We start from the raw sequence: 17100 nt of genomic DNA, 5'->3' as shown, positions 1-17100 counted from the left end.
GATATAGAGTCATTATATACCTGTATCCGCCATGAGGATGGAGGCAGCGGTCCACTTCTTCCTCGGGACCTCCGGTCGGGACAGTGAGATGTGTGATTTAATACTCCAGCTGCTCCGCTTTATCCTAACCCATAATTTCTTTACTTTTAAGAACTCGTTCTACCTGCAGCAGTGCGGCACTGCGATGGGTGCGGCCTGTGCAACCTCGTATGCTAATCTCTTCCTGGGGTACTGGGAGAGATCAATTTTTGGCGACGAGGGTGACCAGGCCGTATCCCATCAGCACTGGTCCATCTTGAAGACTGACCCAGCTCTTAGGGATTCACTTTCAGACTTTCCATTGATGAGCGCGAGAAGGTCGTTGAATTTAAGAGATAAGCTTGTCCAAAGCCACTATGTTCCCCAAACCTCTGGGTTTCTTGGTTCTTTATTGCCCCGTGTGGGCTGTTTCCCGTGCGGCCATTGTCTGGCCTGCCGCAATGTTGTACGCAGTTTTGTGTTCTCATCTGCTGATGGGAAATGAGAGTTTCAAATCAGAAATTATATATCCTGCGGTACATCTAATGTCGTCTACTATGCGGTTTGCGGGTGTTCACTGATCTATATTGGTCTAACATTGTGATAACTACAACTACTTATCAGTGCTAAAGCCACAACAAAAGAACCCAGCATGGTTAAACGCTTGAAATTTTCCCATAACAACATACATGGCAAAAATGCATTATAAACGAATGTACTTTTTAGGTCCAGTATCTTTAAGATAACAATAAATGTTGGTAAAAAGTATGGGTGTCTTACAGTGCCAGAGAAGCTTATTCTGATGGAGGAGAATGCTGATAGCATCCTTCCTGGTGAATGAAACAACTATTTTCTTCCTCCTGCCCTACATTGATCTATCTGATTGATGTGGTGGAGGAAAAAAAAAGATAGCAGGACCTGCATGGATGCTGCACTTTCTTTATAGCTGTAGGTACTTTCAGATCATGTAATCAGTCACATTCCTGGAAGGAATTTCAAAATATGGTAATGAATACATTGATTGTGTATACTTATCACATAATTACTATGATTTTGAACATTACAAAATCTATAAGAGGAACTGCTGTCGCTGAGGGTGATCCCTCCTACCAAGCCAAGAGAAAAAACTTCCGGCCCCAAAGGATAGGTTTTGATGAGGTGCTCTGCTCCTCCACATAAACCTAAGGCTCGGCGATTTTCACATTGTTGAACAGACATTTTAATACTATTCACTTGCTAAGGCTTCCGAATCGGAGCGGAAATTGAAAGATGGGAAGCAAATGGCCTCTGGAAGAATGGAGACAGGCGAATAGGTTTCTTTCTTGCAAGAAACCTTCAAGGATCTTTCCTGGAACCTATGACCGAACCTCATGGCTAAGGAGATAAGATCATCCAGAGAAGCGGGTATATCATGACTGGCCAGTTCGTCCTTGATTCTCCCAGATAGAACTTCCCAAAATGCAGCCGCAAATGCTTGATCTTTCCATCCTAATTTAGAAGCGAGGTTGGAAAACTGAACTGCATATTATTCAAGTATCAGAACTCCATGACACAAGTACAGAAGAGAGGACAAAACCAAGTTGACTCGAACCGGTCCTCAAAACTTTCTGGAAGGCCTGCAGAAATTCCTGCATATCAGTCGCAATTGGGTCATTTATGTCCCACAGGGGATTAACCCAAGCAAAAGCCTCTCCCCCGAGGTGCGAGATCAGGAGTGCCACATTGGACCTGTCTGAAGAAAACTGATGGGCAAACAGCTCAAAGTGCTAAGCGCGCTGGTTCTTGAAACTTTGGCATTGTTTTGGCTCGCCATCAAAATAAGGTAGAGCAACCAGATGAGGTCCGAATTCAGACGACCGGAGCTGGAACGTTCAGACGGAGCCAGAGCTGGAACGTTCAGGCGGGCATTCACTGAACATAAATGGGCAAGAAGTTGATTTTGCTGATCTCGCATCTGCAACATCTCACGGTACAGTTCAGACAAAAGCAAAGAAGTGGAGATAGCACAGTCCATGCCCTGAGTAAACTGTAATGCTCGCTGCTGTTGATAGTAAGGCGGCAAGCAGACGTGGACCCACTGAACCACAGAGGGCATCCAAACGTACCTTTTCCTGAGAAGTGCTTGAGTAAGTGTCCGACGTGGGGCAGACGCTAGGTGCCACTCCCAGGGCAGTGACTGGGATTGTGGCAGCTGACCGCCAAAACAGAGGCATACACATCTGAGGATAGGCAGAGCCTAACGGACGGAAGAACGGTGTGCATCTTTTAAAGCTGTTTGTGTATCTAGGAGACCTGTGTTTTTGTCAGTAGGAGAGCTGTATGTGTATGTATGGCATAAAGTGTACATCAACCCAAGTTCTTTTGTAGCAGTCTCAGTCTGCAACCCAGGGAGTGAGTCCAATTCTTAAAAAAAGACAGGCCGTGGGGTTATCTTTTACTTTCCATAAATTATCAGCAAATTGATAAAATTACACCTATCAAAAAGAAAAATAAACAGCCTCCTCCATAACCCCTCTAGCTGTCCTATCCATCACCAAGATAAGTGTGTCTTATGCCATTCCAGGTAGAAGTAATATTCAATCAATTTGCTCCTAATTTAGACAAAGTAGCTGGAAGGTTTATCAAGCAAACTGTACATGTCAGAGGTCTGCCTATTTTATAACAGGTGTAACATGTATTTATTAAACTTAAATTTTTTATTTGCCTGAACTATACTACTTCTTTATTTTAGTAGGTAATAGTGGGCCATCTATTGTAAACTCCAAACCTGACCGTATACCAACCGGCATGACAACAAGACTGAAGGCTACCATGCAGGCTCCGCATAAAACATCTTAAAAGGTTAGCAGAGCTTTGCAGGTGATTAATTTATCCACACATACATTCCCCAGGGTGCCTACATTTTATCTGCTCCCCAAGATTCACAAGGATGCTATCAGTCCATCGGGCCGTCCGATTGTGTCTGGTTTGGAGGGAATGTGTGACCCGGTATGTAGATTCATTGATATCTATTTAAAACCGTTGGTTGAAACGCTTCCCTCCTACCTAAAACACAAAACGGACGTGCTCAATAGGATTGATGGCATCTATATGGAAGCGGACATGTTGATCGTCACGGCGGATATAGAGTCATTATATACCTGTATCCGCCATGAGGATGGAGGCAGCGGTCCACTTCTTCCTCGTGACCTCCGGTCGGGACAGTGAGATGTGTGATTTAATACTCCAGCTGCTCCGCTTTATCCTAACCCATAATTTCTTTACTTTTAAGAACTCGTTCTACCTGCAGCAGCGCGGCACTGCGATGGGTGCGGCCTGTGCACCCTCGTATGCTAATCTCTTCCTGGGGTACTGGGAGAGATCAATTTTTGGCGACGAGGGTGACCAGGCCGTATCCCATCAGCACTGGTCCATCTTGAAGACTGACCCAGCTCTTAGGGATTCACTTTCAGACTTTCCATTGATGAGCGCGAGAAGGTCGTTGAATTTAACAGATAAGCTTGTCCAAAGCCATTATGTTCCCCAAACCTCTGGGTTTCTTGGTTCTTTATTGCCCCGTGTGGGCTGTTTCCCGTGCGGCCATTGTCTGGCCTGCCGCAATGTTGTACGCAGTTTTGTGTTCTCATCTGCTGATGGGAAACGAGAGTTTCAAATCAGAGATTATATATCCTGCGGTACATTTAATGTCGTCTACTATGCGGTTTGTGGGTGTTCACTGATCTATATTGGTCTAACATCGCGATAACTACAACTACTTATCAGTGCTAAAGCCACAACAAAAGAACCCAGCATGGTTAAACGCTTGAAATTTTCCCATAACAACATACATGGCAAAAATGCATTATAAACGAATGTACTTTTTAGGTCCAGTATCTTTAAGATAACAATAAATGTTGGTAAAAAGTATGGGTGTCTTACAGTGCCAGAGAAGCTTATTCTGATGGAGGAGAACGCTGATAGCATCCTTCCTGGTGAATGAAACAACTATTTTCTTCCTCCTGCCCTACATTGATCTATCTGATTGATGTGGTGGAGGAAAAAAAAAGATAGCAGGACCTGCATGGATGCTGCACTTTCTTTATAGCTGTAGGTACTTTCAGGTCATGTAATCAGTCACATTCCTGGAAGGAATTTCAAAATATGGTAATGAATACATTGATTGTGTATACTTATCACATAATTACTATGATTTTGAACATTACAAAATCTATAAGAGGAACTGCTGTCGCTGAGGGTGATCCCTCCTACTAAGCCAAGGGAAAAGGCTTCCGGCCCCAAAGGACAGGTTTGGACGAGGTGCTCTGCTCCTCCACATAAACCTAAGGCTCGGCGATTTTCACATTGTTGAACAGACATTTTAATACTATTCACTTGCTAAGGCTTCCGAATCGGAGCGGAAATTGAAAGATGGGAAGCAAATGGCCTCTGGAAGAATGGAGACAGGCGAATAGGTTTCTTTCTTGCAAGAAACCTTCAAGGATCTTTCCTGGAACCTATGACCGAACCTCATGGCTAAGGAGATAAGATCATCCAGAGAAGCGGGCATATCATGACTGGCCAGTTCGTCCTTGATTCTCCCAGATAGAACTTCCCAAAATGCAGCCGCAAATGCTTGATCTTTCCATCCTAATTTAGAAGCGAGGTTGGAAAACTGAACTGCATATTATTCAAGTATCAGAACTCCATGACACAAGTACAGAAGAGAGGACAAAACCAAGTTGACTCGAACCGGTCCTCAAAACTTTCTGGAAGGCCTGCAGAAATTCCTGCATGTCAGTCGCAATTGGGTCATTTATGTCCCACAGGGAATTAACCCAAGCAAAAGCCTCTCCCCCGAGGTGCGAGATCAGGAGCGCCACATTGGACCTGTCTGAAGAAAACTGATGGGCCAACAGCTCAAAGTGCTAAGCGCGCTGGTTCTTGAAACTTTGGCATTGGTTTGGCTCGCCATCAAAATATGGTAGAGCAACCAGATGGGGTCCGGATTCAGACGACCGGAGCTGGAACGTTCAGACGGAGCCAGAGCTGGAACGTTCAGGCGGGCATTCACTGAACATAAATGGGCAAGAAGTTGATTTTGCTGATCTCGCATCTGCAACATCTCACGGTACAGTTCAGACAAAAGCAAAGAAGCGGAGATAGCACAGTCCATGCCCTGAGTAAACTGTAATGCTCGCTGCTGTTGATAGTGAGGCGGCAAGCAGAAGTGGACCCACTGAACCACAGAGGGCATCCAAACGTACCTTTTCCTGAGAAGTGCTTGAGTAAGTGTCCGACGTGAGGCAGACGCTAGGTGCCACTCCCAGGGCAGTGACTGGGATTGTGGCAGCTGACCGCCAAAACAGAGGCATACACATCTGAGGATAGGCAGAGCCTAACGGCCTGAAGAACGGTGTGCATGTTTTAAAGCTGTTTGTGTATCTAGGAGACCTGTGCTTTTGTCAGTAGGAGAGCTGTATGTATGGCATAAAGTGTACATCAACCCAAGTTCTTTTGTAGCAGTCTCAGTCTGCAACCCAGGGAGTGAGTCCAATTCTTAAAAAAACACAGGCCGTGGGGTTATCTTTTACTTTCCATAAATTATCAGCAAATTGATAAAATTACACCTATCAAAAAAAAAAATAAACAGCCTCCTCCATAACCCCTCTAGCTGTCCTATCCATCACCAAGATAAGTGTGTCTTATGCCATTCCAGGTAGAAGTAATATTCAATCAATTTGCTCCTAATTTAGACAAAGTAGCTGGAAGGTTTATCAAGCAAACTGTACATGTGAGAGGTCTGCCTATTTTATAACAGGTGTAACATGTATTTATTAAACTTAAATTTTTTATTTGCCTGAACTATACTACTTCTTTATTTTAGTAGGTAATAGTGGGCCATCTATTGTAAACTCCAAACCTGACCCTATACCATCCGGCATGACAACAAGACTGAAGGCTACCATGCAGGCTCCGCATAAAACATCTAAAAAGGTTAGCAGAGCTTTGCAGGTGATTAATTTATCCACACATACATTCCCCAGGGTGCCCACATTTTATCTGCTCCCCAAGATTCACAAGGATGCTATCAGTCCATCGGGCCGTCCGATTGTGTCTGGTTTGGAGGGAATGTGTGACCCGGTATGTAGATTCATTGATATCTATTTAAAACCGTTGGTTGAAACGCTTCCCTCCTACCTAAAACACAAAACGGACGTGCTCAATAGGATTGATGGCATCTATATGGAAGCGGACATGTTGATCGTCACGGCGGATATAGAGTCATTATATACCTGTATCCGCCATGAGGATGGAGGCAGCGGTCCACTTCTTCCTCGGGACCTCCGGTCGGGACAGTGAGATGTGTGATTTAATACTCCAGCTTCTCCGCTTTATCCTAACCCATAATTTCTTTACTTTTAAGAACTCGTTCTACCTGCAGCAGCGCGGCACTGCGATGGGTGCGGCCTGTGCACCCTCGTATGCTAATCTCTTTCTGGGGTACTGGGAGAGATCAATTTTTGGCGACGAGGGTGACCAGGCCGTATCCCATCAGCACTGGTCCATCTTGAAGACTGACCCAGCTCTTAGGGATTCACTTTCAGACTTTCCATTGATGAGCGCGAGAAGGTCGTTGAATTTAAGAGATAAGCTTGTCCAAAGCCATTATGTTCCCCAAACCTCTGGGTTTCTTGGTTCTTTATTGCCCCGTGTGGGCTGTTTCCCGTGCGGCCATTGTCTGGCCTGCCGCAATGTTGTACGCAGTTTTGTGTTCTCATCTGCTGATGGGAAACGAGAGTTTCAAATCAGAGATTATATATCCTGCGGTACATCTAATGTCGTCTACTACGCGGTTTGCGGGTGTTCACTTATCTATATTGGTCTAACATCGCGATAACTACAACTACTTATCAGTGCTAAAGCCACAACAAAAGAACCCAGCATGGTTAAACGCTTGAAATTTTCCCATAACAACATACATGGCAAAAATGCATTATAAACTAATGTACTTTTTAGGTCCAGTATCTTTAAGATAACAATAAATAATGGTAAAAAGTATGGGTGTGTTACAGTGCCAGAGAAGCTTATTCTGATGGAGGAGAACGCTGATAGCATCCTTCCTGGTGAATGAAACAACTATTTTCTTCCTCCTGCCCTACATTGATCTATCTGATTGATGTGGTGGAGGAAAAAAAAAGATAGCAGGACCTGCATGGATGCTGCACTTTCTTTATAGCTGTAGGTACTTTCAGGTCATGTAATCAGTCACATTCCTGGAAGGAATTTCAAAATATGGTAATGAATACATTGATTGTGTATACTTATCACATAATTACTATGATTTTGAACATTACAAAATCTATAAGAGGAACTGCTGTCGCTGAGGGTGATCCCTCCTACTAAGCCAAGGGAAAAGGCTTCCGGCCCCAAAGGATAGGTTTGGACGAGGTGCTTTGCTCCTCCACATAAACCTAAGGCTCGGCGATTTTCACATTGTTGAACAGACATTTTAATACTATTCACTTGCTAAGGCTTCCGAATCGGAGCGGAAATTGAAAGATGGGAAGCAAATGGCCTCTGGAAGAATGGAGACATGCGAATAGGTTTCTTTCTTGCAAGAAACCTTCAAGGATCTTTCCTGGAACCTATGACCGAACCTCATGGCTAAGGAGATAAGATCATCCAGAGAAGCGGGTATATCATGATTGGCCAGTTCGTCCTTGATTCTCCCAGATAGAACTTCCCAAAATGCAGCCGCAAATGATTGATCTTTCCATCCTAATTTAGAAGCGAGGTTGGAAAACTGAACTGCATATTATTCAAGTATCAGAACTCCATGACACAAGTACAGAAGAGAGGACAAAACCAAGTTGACTCGAACCGGTCCTTAAAACTTTCTGGAAGGCCTGCAGAAATTCCTGCATATCAGTCGTAATTGGGTCATTTATGTCCCACAGGGAATTAACCCAAGCAAAAGCCTCTCCCCCGAGGTGCGAGATCAGGAGCGCCACATTGGACCTGTCTGAAGAAAACTGATGGGTCAACAGCTCAAAGTGCTAAGCGCGCTGGTTCTTGAAACTTTGGCATTGTTTTGGCTCGCCATCAAAATAAGGTAGAGCAACCAGATGAGGTCCGGATTCAGACGACCGGAGCTGGAACGTTCAGATGGAGCCAGAGCTGGAACGTTCAGGCGGGCATTCACTGAACATAAATGGGCAAGAAGTTGATTTTGCTGATCTCGCATCTGCAACATCTCACGGTACAGTTCAGACAAAAGCAAAGAAGCGGAGATAGCACAGTCCATGCCCTGAGTAAACTGTAATGCTCGCTGCTGTTGATAGTAAGGCGGCAAGCAGAAGTGGACCCACTGAACCACAGAGGGCATCCAAACGTACCTTTTCCTGAGAAGTGCTTGAGTAAGTGTCCGACGTGAGGCAGACGCTAGGTGCCACTCCCAGGGCAGTGACTGGGATTGTGGCAGCTGACCGCCAAAACAGAGGCATACACATCTGAGGATAGGCAGAGCCTAACGGCCGGAAGAACAGTGTGCATGTTTTAAAGCTGTTTGTGCATCTAGGAGACCTGTGTTTTTGTCAGTAGGAGAGCTGTATGTGTATGTATGGCATAAAGTGTACATCATCGCAAGTTCTTTTGTAGCAGTCTCAGTCTGCAACCCAGGGAGTGAGTCCAATTCTTAAAAAAACACAGGCCGTGGGGTTATCTTTTACTTTCCATAAATTATCAGCAAATTGATAAAATTACACCTATCAAAAAAGAAATAAACAGCCTCCTCCATAGCCCCTCTAGCTGTCCTATCCATCACCAAGATAAGTGTGTCTTATGCCATTCCAGGTAGATGTAATATTCAATCAATTTGCTCCTAATTTAGACAAAGTAGCTGGAAGGTTTATCAAGCAAACTGTACATGTGAGAGGTCTGCCTATTTTATAACAGGTGTAACATGTATTTATTAAACTTAAATTTTTTATTTGCCTGAACTATACTACTTCTTTATTTTAGTAGGTAATAGTGGGCCATCTATTGTAAACTCCAAACCTGACCCTATACCATCCGGCATGACAACAAGACTGAAGGCTACCATGCAGGCTCCGCATAAAACATCTAAAAAGGTTAGCAGAGCTTTGCAGGTGATTAATTTATCCACACATACATTCCCCAGGGTGCCCACGTTTTATCTGCTCCCCAAGATTCACAAGGATGCTATCAGTCCATCGGGCCGTCCGATTGTGTCTGGTTTGGAGGGAATGTGTGACCCGGTATGTAGATTCATTGATATCTATTTAAAACCGTTGGTTGAAACGCTTCCCTCCTACCTAAAACACAAAACGGACGTGCTCAATAGGATTGATGGCATCTATATGGAAGCGGACATGTTGATCGTCACGGCGGATATAGAGTCATTATATACCTGTATCCGCCATGAGGATGGAGGCAGCGGTCCACTTCTTCCTCGGGACCTCCGGTCGGGACAGTGAGATGTGTGATTTAATACTCCAGCTGCTCCGCTTTATCCTAACCCATAATTTCTTTACTTTTAAGAACTCGTTCTACCTGCAGAAGTGGGGCACTGCGATGGGTGCGGCCTGTGCACCCTCGTATGCTAATCTCTTCCTGGGGTACTGGGAGAGATCAATTTTTGGCGACGAGGGTGACCAGGCCGTATCCCATCAGCACTGGTCCATCTTGAAGACTGACCCAGCTCTTAGGGATTCACTTTCAGACTTTCCATTGATGAGCGCGAGAAGGTCGTTGAATTTAAGAGATAAGCTTGTCCAAAGCCATTATGTTCCCCAAACCTCTGGGTTTCTTGGTTCTTTATTGCCCCGTGTGGGCTGTTTCCCGTGCGGCCATTGTCTGGCCTGCCGCAATGTTGTACGCAGTTTTGTGTTCTCATCTGCTGATGGGAAACGAGAGTTTCAAATCAGAAATTATATATCCTGCGGTACATCTAATGTCGTCTACTATGCGGTTTGCGGGTGTTCACTGATCTATATTGGTCTAACATCGTGATAACTACAACTACTTATCAGTGCTAAAGCCACAACAAAAGAACCCAGCATGGTTAAACGCTTGAAATTTTCCCATAACAACATACATGGCAAAAATGCATTATAAACGAATGTACTTTTTAGGTCCAGTATCTTTAAGATAACAATAAATGTTGGTAAAAAGTATGGGTGTCTTACAGTGCCAGAGAAGCTTATTCTGATGGAGGAGAATGCTGATAGCATCCTTCCTGGTGAATGAAACAACTATTTTCTTCCTCCTGCCCTACATTGATCTATCTGATTGATGTGGTGGAGGAAAAAAAAAGATAGCAGGACCTGCATGGATGCTGCACTTTCTTTATAGCTGTAGGTACTTTCAGGTCATGTAATCAGTCACATTCCTGGAAGGAATTTCAAAATATGGTAATGAATACATTGATTGTGTATACTTATCACATAATTACTATGATTTTGAACATTACAAAATCTATAAGAGGATTTGCTGTCGCTGAGGGTGATCCCTCCTACCAAGCCAAGGGAAAAGGCTTCCGGCCCCAAAGGATCGGTTTTGACGAGGTGCTCTGCTCCTCCACATAAACCTAAGGCTCGGCGATTTTCACATTGTTGAACAGACATTTTAATACTATTCACTTGCTAAGGCTTCCGAATCGGAGCGGAAATTGAAAGATGGGAAGCAAATGGCCTCTGGAAGAATGGAGACAGGCGAATAGGTTTCTTTCTTGCAAGAAACCTTCAAGGATCTTTCCTGGAACCTATGACCGAACCTCATGGCTAAGGAGATAAGATCATCCAGAGAAGCGGGTATATCATGACTGGCCAGTTCGTCCTTGATTCTCCCAGATAGAACTTCCCAAAATGCAGCCGCAAATGCTTGATCTTTCCATCCTAATTTAGAAGCGAGGTTGGAAAACTGAACTGCATATTATTCAAGTATCAGAACTCCATGACACAAGTACAGAAGAGAGGACAAAACCAAGTTGACTCGAACCGGTCCTCAAAACTTTCTGGAAGGCCTGCAGAAATTCCTGCATATCAGTCGCAATTGGGTCATTTATGTCCCACAGGGAATTAACCCAAGCAAAAGCCTCTGCCCCGAGGTGCGAGATCAGGAGCGCCACATTGGACCTGTCTGAAGAAAACTGATGGGCTAACAGCTCAAAGTGCTAAGCGCGCTGGTTCTTGAAACTTTGGCATTGTTTTGGCTCGCCATCAAAATAAGGTAGAGCAACCAGATGAGGTCCGGATTCAGACGACCGGAGCTGGAACGTTCAGACGGAGCCAGAGCTGGAACGTTCAGGCGGGCATTCACTGAACATAAATGGGCAAGAAATTGATTTTGCTGATCTCGCATCTGCAACATCTCACGGTACAGTTCAGACAAAAGCAAAGAAGCGGAGATAGCACAGTCCATGCCCTGAGTAAACTGTAATGCTCGCTGCTGTTGATAGTAAGGCAGCAAGCAGAAGTGGACCCACTGAACCACAGAGGGCATCCAAACGTACCTTTTCCTGAGAAGTGCTTGAGTAAGTGTCCGACGTGAGGCAGACGCTAGGTGCCACTCCCAGGGCAGTGACTGGGATTGTGGCAGCTGACCGCCAAAACAGAGGCATACACATCTGAGGATAGGCAAAGCCTAACGGCCGGAAGAACGGTGTGCATGTTTTAAAGCTGTTTGTGTATCTAGGAGACCTGTGTTTTTGTCAGTAGGAGAGCTGTATGTGTATGTATGGCATAAAGTGTACATCAACGCAAGTTCTTTTGTAGCAGTCTCAGTCTGCAACCCAGGGAGTGAGTCCAATTCTTAAAAAAAGACAGGCCGTGGGGTTATCTTTTACTTTCCATAAATTATCAGCAAATTGATAAAATTACACCTATCAAAAAAAAAAATAAACAGCCTCCTCCATAACCCCTCTAGCTGTCCTATCCATCACCATGATAAGTGTGTCTTATGCCATTCCAGGTAGAAGTAATATTCAATCAATTTGCTCCTAATTTAGACAAAGTAGCTGGAAGGTTTATCAAGCAAACTGTACATGTCAGAGGTCTGCCTATTTTATAACAGGTGTAACATGTATTTATTAAACTTAAATTTTTTATTTGCCTGAAATATACTACTGCTTTATTTTAGTAGGTAATAGTGGGCCATCTATTGTAAACTCCAAACCTGACCCTATACCATCCGGCATGACAACAAGACTGAAGGCTACCATGCAGGCTCCGCATAAAACATCTAAAAAGGTTAGCAGAGCTTTGCAGGTGATTAATTTATCCACACATACATTCCCCAGGGTGCCCACGTTTTATCTGCTCCCCAAGATTCACAAGGATGCTATCAGTCCATCGGGCCGTCCGATTGTGTCTGGTTTGGAGGGAATGTGTGACCCGGTATAAAGATTCATTGATATCTATTTAAAACCGTTGGTTGAAACGCTTCCCTCCTACCTAAAACACAAAACGGACGTGCTCAATAGGATTGATGGCATCTATATGGAAGCGGACATGTTGATCGTCACGGCAGATATAGAGTCATTATATACCTGTATCCGCCATGAGGATGGAGGCAGCGGTCCACTTCTTCCTCGGGACCTCCGGTCGGGACAGTGAGATGTGTGATTTAATACTCCAGCTGCTCCGCTTTATCCTAACCCATAATTTCTTTACTTTTAAGAACTCGTTCTACCTGCAGCAGCGCGGCACTGCGATGGGTGCGGCCTGTGCACCCTCGTATGCTAATCTCTTCCTGGGGTACTGGGAGAGATCAATTTTTGGCGACGAGGGTGACCAGGCCGTATCCCATCAGCACTGGTCCATCTTGAAGACTGACCCAGCTCTTAGGGATTCACTTTCAGACTTTCCATTGATGAGCGCGAGAAGGTCGTTGAATTTAAGAGATAAGCTTGTCCAAAGCCATTATGTTCCCCAAACCTCTGGGTTTCTTGGTTCTTTATTGCCCCGTGTGGGCTGTTTCCCGTGCGGCCATTGTCTGGCCTGCCGCAATGTTGTACGCAGTTTTGTGTTCTCATCTGCTGATGGGAAACGAGAGTTTCAAATCAGAAATTATATATCCTGCGGTACATCTAATGTCGTCTACTATGCGGTTTGCGGGTGTTCACTGATCTATATTGGTCTAACATCGTGATAACTACAACTACTTATCAGTGCTAAAGCCACAACAAAAGAACCCAGCATGGTTAAACGCTTGAAATTTTCCCATAACAACATACATGGCAAAAATGCATTATAAACGAATGTACTTTTTAGGTCCAGTATCTTTAAGATAACAATAAATGTTGGTAAAAAGTATGGGTGTCTTACAGTGCCAGAGAAGCTTATTCTGATGGAGGAGAATGCTGATAGCATCCTTCCTGGTGAATGAAACAACTATTTTCTTCCTCCTGCCCTACATTGATCTATCTGATTGATGTGGTGGAGGAAAAAAAAAGATAGCAGGACCTGCATGGATGCTGCACTTTCTTTATAGCTGTAGGTACTTTCAGGTCATGTAATCAGTCACATTCCTGGAAGGAATTTCAAAATATGGTAATGAATACATTGATTGTGTATACTTATCACATAATTACTATGATTTTGAACATTACAAAATCTATAAGAGGAACTGCTGTCGCTGAGGGTGATCCCTCCTACCAAGCCAAGGGAAAAGGCTTCCGGCCCCAAAGGATAGGTTTTGACGAGGTGCTCTGCTCCTCCACATAAACCTAAGGCTCGGCGATTTTCACATTGTTGAACAGACATTTTAATACTATTCACTTGCTAAGGCTTCCGAATCGGAGCTGAAATTGAAAGATGGGAAGCAAATGGCCTCTGGAAGAATGGAGACAGGCGAATAGGTTTCTTTCTTGCAAGAAACCTTCAAGGATCTTTCCTGGAACCTATGACCGAACCTCATGGCTAAGGAGATAAGATCATCCAGAGAAGCGGGTATATCATGACTGGCCAGTTCGTCCTTGATTCTCCCAGATAGAACTTCCCAAAATGCAGCCGCAAATGCTTGATCTTTCCATCCTAATTTAGAAGCGAGGTTGGAAAACTGAACTGCATATTATTCAAGTATCAGAACTCCATGACACAAGTACAGAAGAGAGGACAAAACCAAGTTGACGCGAACCGGTCCTCAAAACTTTCTGGAAGGCCTGCAGAAATTCCTGCATATCAGTCACAATTGGGTCATTTATGTCCCACAGGGAATTAACCCAAGCAAAAGCCTCTGCCCCGAGGTGCGAGATCAGGAGCGCCACATTGGACCTGTCTGAAGAAAACTGATGGGCTAACAGCTCAAAGTGCTAAGCGCGCTGGTTCTTGAAACTTTGGCATTGTTTTGGCTCGCCATCAAAATAAGGTAGAGCAACCAGATGAGGTCCGGATTCAGACGACCGGAGCTGGAACGTTCAGACGGAGCCAGAGCTGGAACGTTCAGGCGGGCATTCACTGAACATAAATGGGCAAGAAATTGATTTTGCTGATCTCGCATCTGCAACATCTCACGGTACAGTTCAGACAAAAGCAAAGAAGCGGAGATAGCACAGTCCATGCCCTGAGTAAACTGTAATGCTCGCTGCTGTTGATAGTAAGGCAGCAAGCAGAAGTGGACCCACTGAACCACAGAGGGCATCCAAACGTACCTTTTCCTGAGAAGTGCTTGAGTAAGTGTCCGACGTGAGGCAGACGCTAGGTGCCACTCCCAGGGCAGTGACTGGGATTGTGGCAGCTGACCGCCAAAACAGAGGCATACACATCTGAGGATAGGCAAAGCCTAACGGCCGGAAGAACGGTGTGCATGTTTTAAAGCTGTTTGTGTATCTAGGAGACCTGTGTTTTTGTCAGTAGGAGAGCTGTATGTGTATGTATGGCATAAAGTGTACATCAACGCAAGTTCTTTTGTAGCAGTCTCAGTCTGCAACCCAGGGAGTGAGTCCAATTCTTAAAAAAAGACAGGCCGTGGGGTTATCTTTTACTTTCCATAAATTATCAGCAAATTGATAAAATTACACCTATCAAAAAAAAAAATAAACAGCCTCCTCCATAACCCCTCTAGCTGTCCTATCCATCACCATGATAAGTGTGTCTTATGCCATTCCAGGTAGAAGTAATATTCAATCAATTTGCTCCTAATTTAGACAAAGTAGCTGGAAGGTTTATCAAGCAAACTGTACATGTCAGAGGTCTGCCTATTTTATAACAGGTGTAACATGTATTTATTAAACTTAAATTTTTTATTTGCCTGAAATATACTACTGCTTTATTTTAGTAGGTAATAGTGGGCCATCTATTGTAAACTCCAAACCTGACCCTATACCATCCGGCATGACAACAAGACTGAAGGCTACCATGCAGGCTCCGCATAAAACATCTAAAAAGGTTAGCAGAGCTTTGCAGGTGATTAATTTATCCACACATACATTCCCCAGGGTGCCCACGTTTTATCTGCTCCCCAAGATTCACAAGGATGCTATCAGTCCATCGGGCCGTCCGATTGTGTCTGGTTTGGAGGGAATGTGTGACCCGGTATAAAGATTCATTGATATCTATTTAAAACCGTTGGTTGAAACGCTTCCCTCCTACCTAAAACACAAAACGGACGTGCTCAATAGGATTGATGGCATCTATATGGAAGCGGACATGTTGATCGTCACGGCGGATATAGAGTCATTATATACCTGTATCCGCCATGAGGATGGAGGCAGCGGTCCACTTCTTCCTCGGGACCTCCGGTCGGGACAGTGAGATGTGTGATTTAATACTCCAGCTGCTCCGCTTTATCCTAACCCATAATTTCTTTACTTTTAAGAACTCGTTCTACCTGCAGCAGCGCGGCACTGCGATGGGTGCGGCCTGTGCACCCTCGTATGCTAATCTCTTCCTGGGGTACTGGGAGAGATCAATTTTTGGCGACGAGGGTGACCAGGCCGTATCCCATCAGCACTGGTCCATCTTGAAGACTGACCCAGCTCTTAGGGATTCACTTTCAGACTTTCCATTGATGAGCGCGAGAAGGTCGTTGAATTTAAGAGATAAGCTTGTCCAAAGCCATTATGTTCCCCAAACCTCTGGGTTTCTTGGTTCTTTATTGCCCCGTGTGGGCTGTTTCCCGTGCGGCCATTGTCTGGCCTGCCGCAATGTTGTACGCAGTTTTGTGTTCTCATCTGCTGATGGGAAACGAGAGTTTCAAATCAGAAATTATATATCCTGCGGTACATCTAATGTCGTCTACTATGCGGTTTGCGGGTGTTCACTGATCTATATTGGTCTAACATCGTGATAACTACAACTACTTATCAGTGCTAAAGCCACAACAAAAGAACCCAGCATGGTTAAACGCTTGAAATTTTCCCATAACAACATACATGGCAAAAATGCATTATAAACGAATGTACTTTTTAGGTCCAGTATCTTTAAGATAACAATAAATGTTGGTAAAAAGTATGGGTGTCTTACAGTGCCAGAGAAGCTTATTCTGATGGAGGAGAATGCTGATAGCATCCTTCCTGGTGAATGAAACAACTATTTTCTTCCTCCTGCCCTACATTGATCTATCTGATTGATGTGGTGGAGGAAAAAAAAAGATAGCAGGACCTGCATGGATGCTGCACTTTCTTTATAGCTGTAGGTACTTTCAGGTCATGTAATCAGTCACATTCCTGGAAGGAATTTCAAAATATGGTAATGAATACATTGATTGTGTATACTTATCACATAATTACTATGATTTTGAACATTACAAAATCTATAAGAGGAACTGCTGTCGCTGAGGGTGATCCCTCCTACCAAGCCAAGGGAAAAGGCTTCCGGCCCCAAAGGATAGGTTTTGACGAGGTGCTCTGCTCCTCCACATAAACCTAAGGCTCGGCGATTTTCACATTGTTGAACAGACATTTTAATACTATTCACTTGCTAAGGCTTCCGAATCGGAGCGGAAATTGAAAGATGGGAAGCAAATGGCCTCTGGAAGAATGGAGACAGGCGAATAGGTTTCTTTCTTGCAAGAAACCTTCAAGGATCTTTCCTGGAACCTATGACCGAACCTCATGGCTAAGGAGATAAGATCATCCAGAGA

This window comes from Anomaloglossus baeobatrachus, chromosome 4, assembly GCF_048569485.1.
Source record: "Anomaloglossus baeobatrachus isolate aAnoBae1 chromosome 4, aAnoBae1.hap1, whole genome shotgun sequence".
Classification (NCBI taxonomy): domain Eukaryota; kingdom Metazoa; phylum Chordata; class Amphibia; order Anura; family Aromobatidae; genus Anomaloglossus; species Anomaloglossus baeobatrachus.
The sequence above is the reverse complement of the archived record's forward strand: the minus strand, read 5'-3'. Positions refer to the sequence as shown.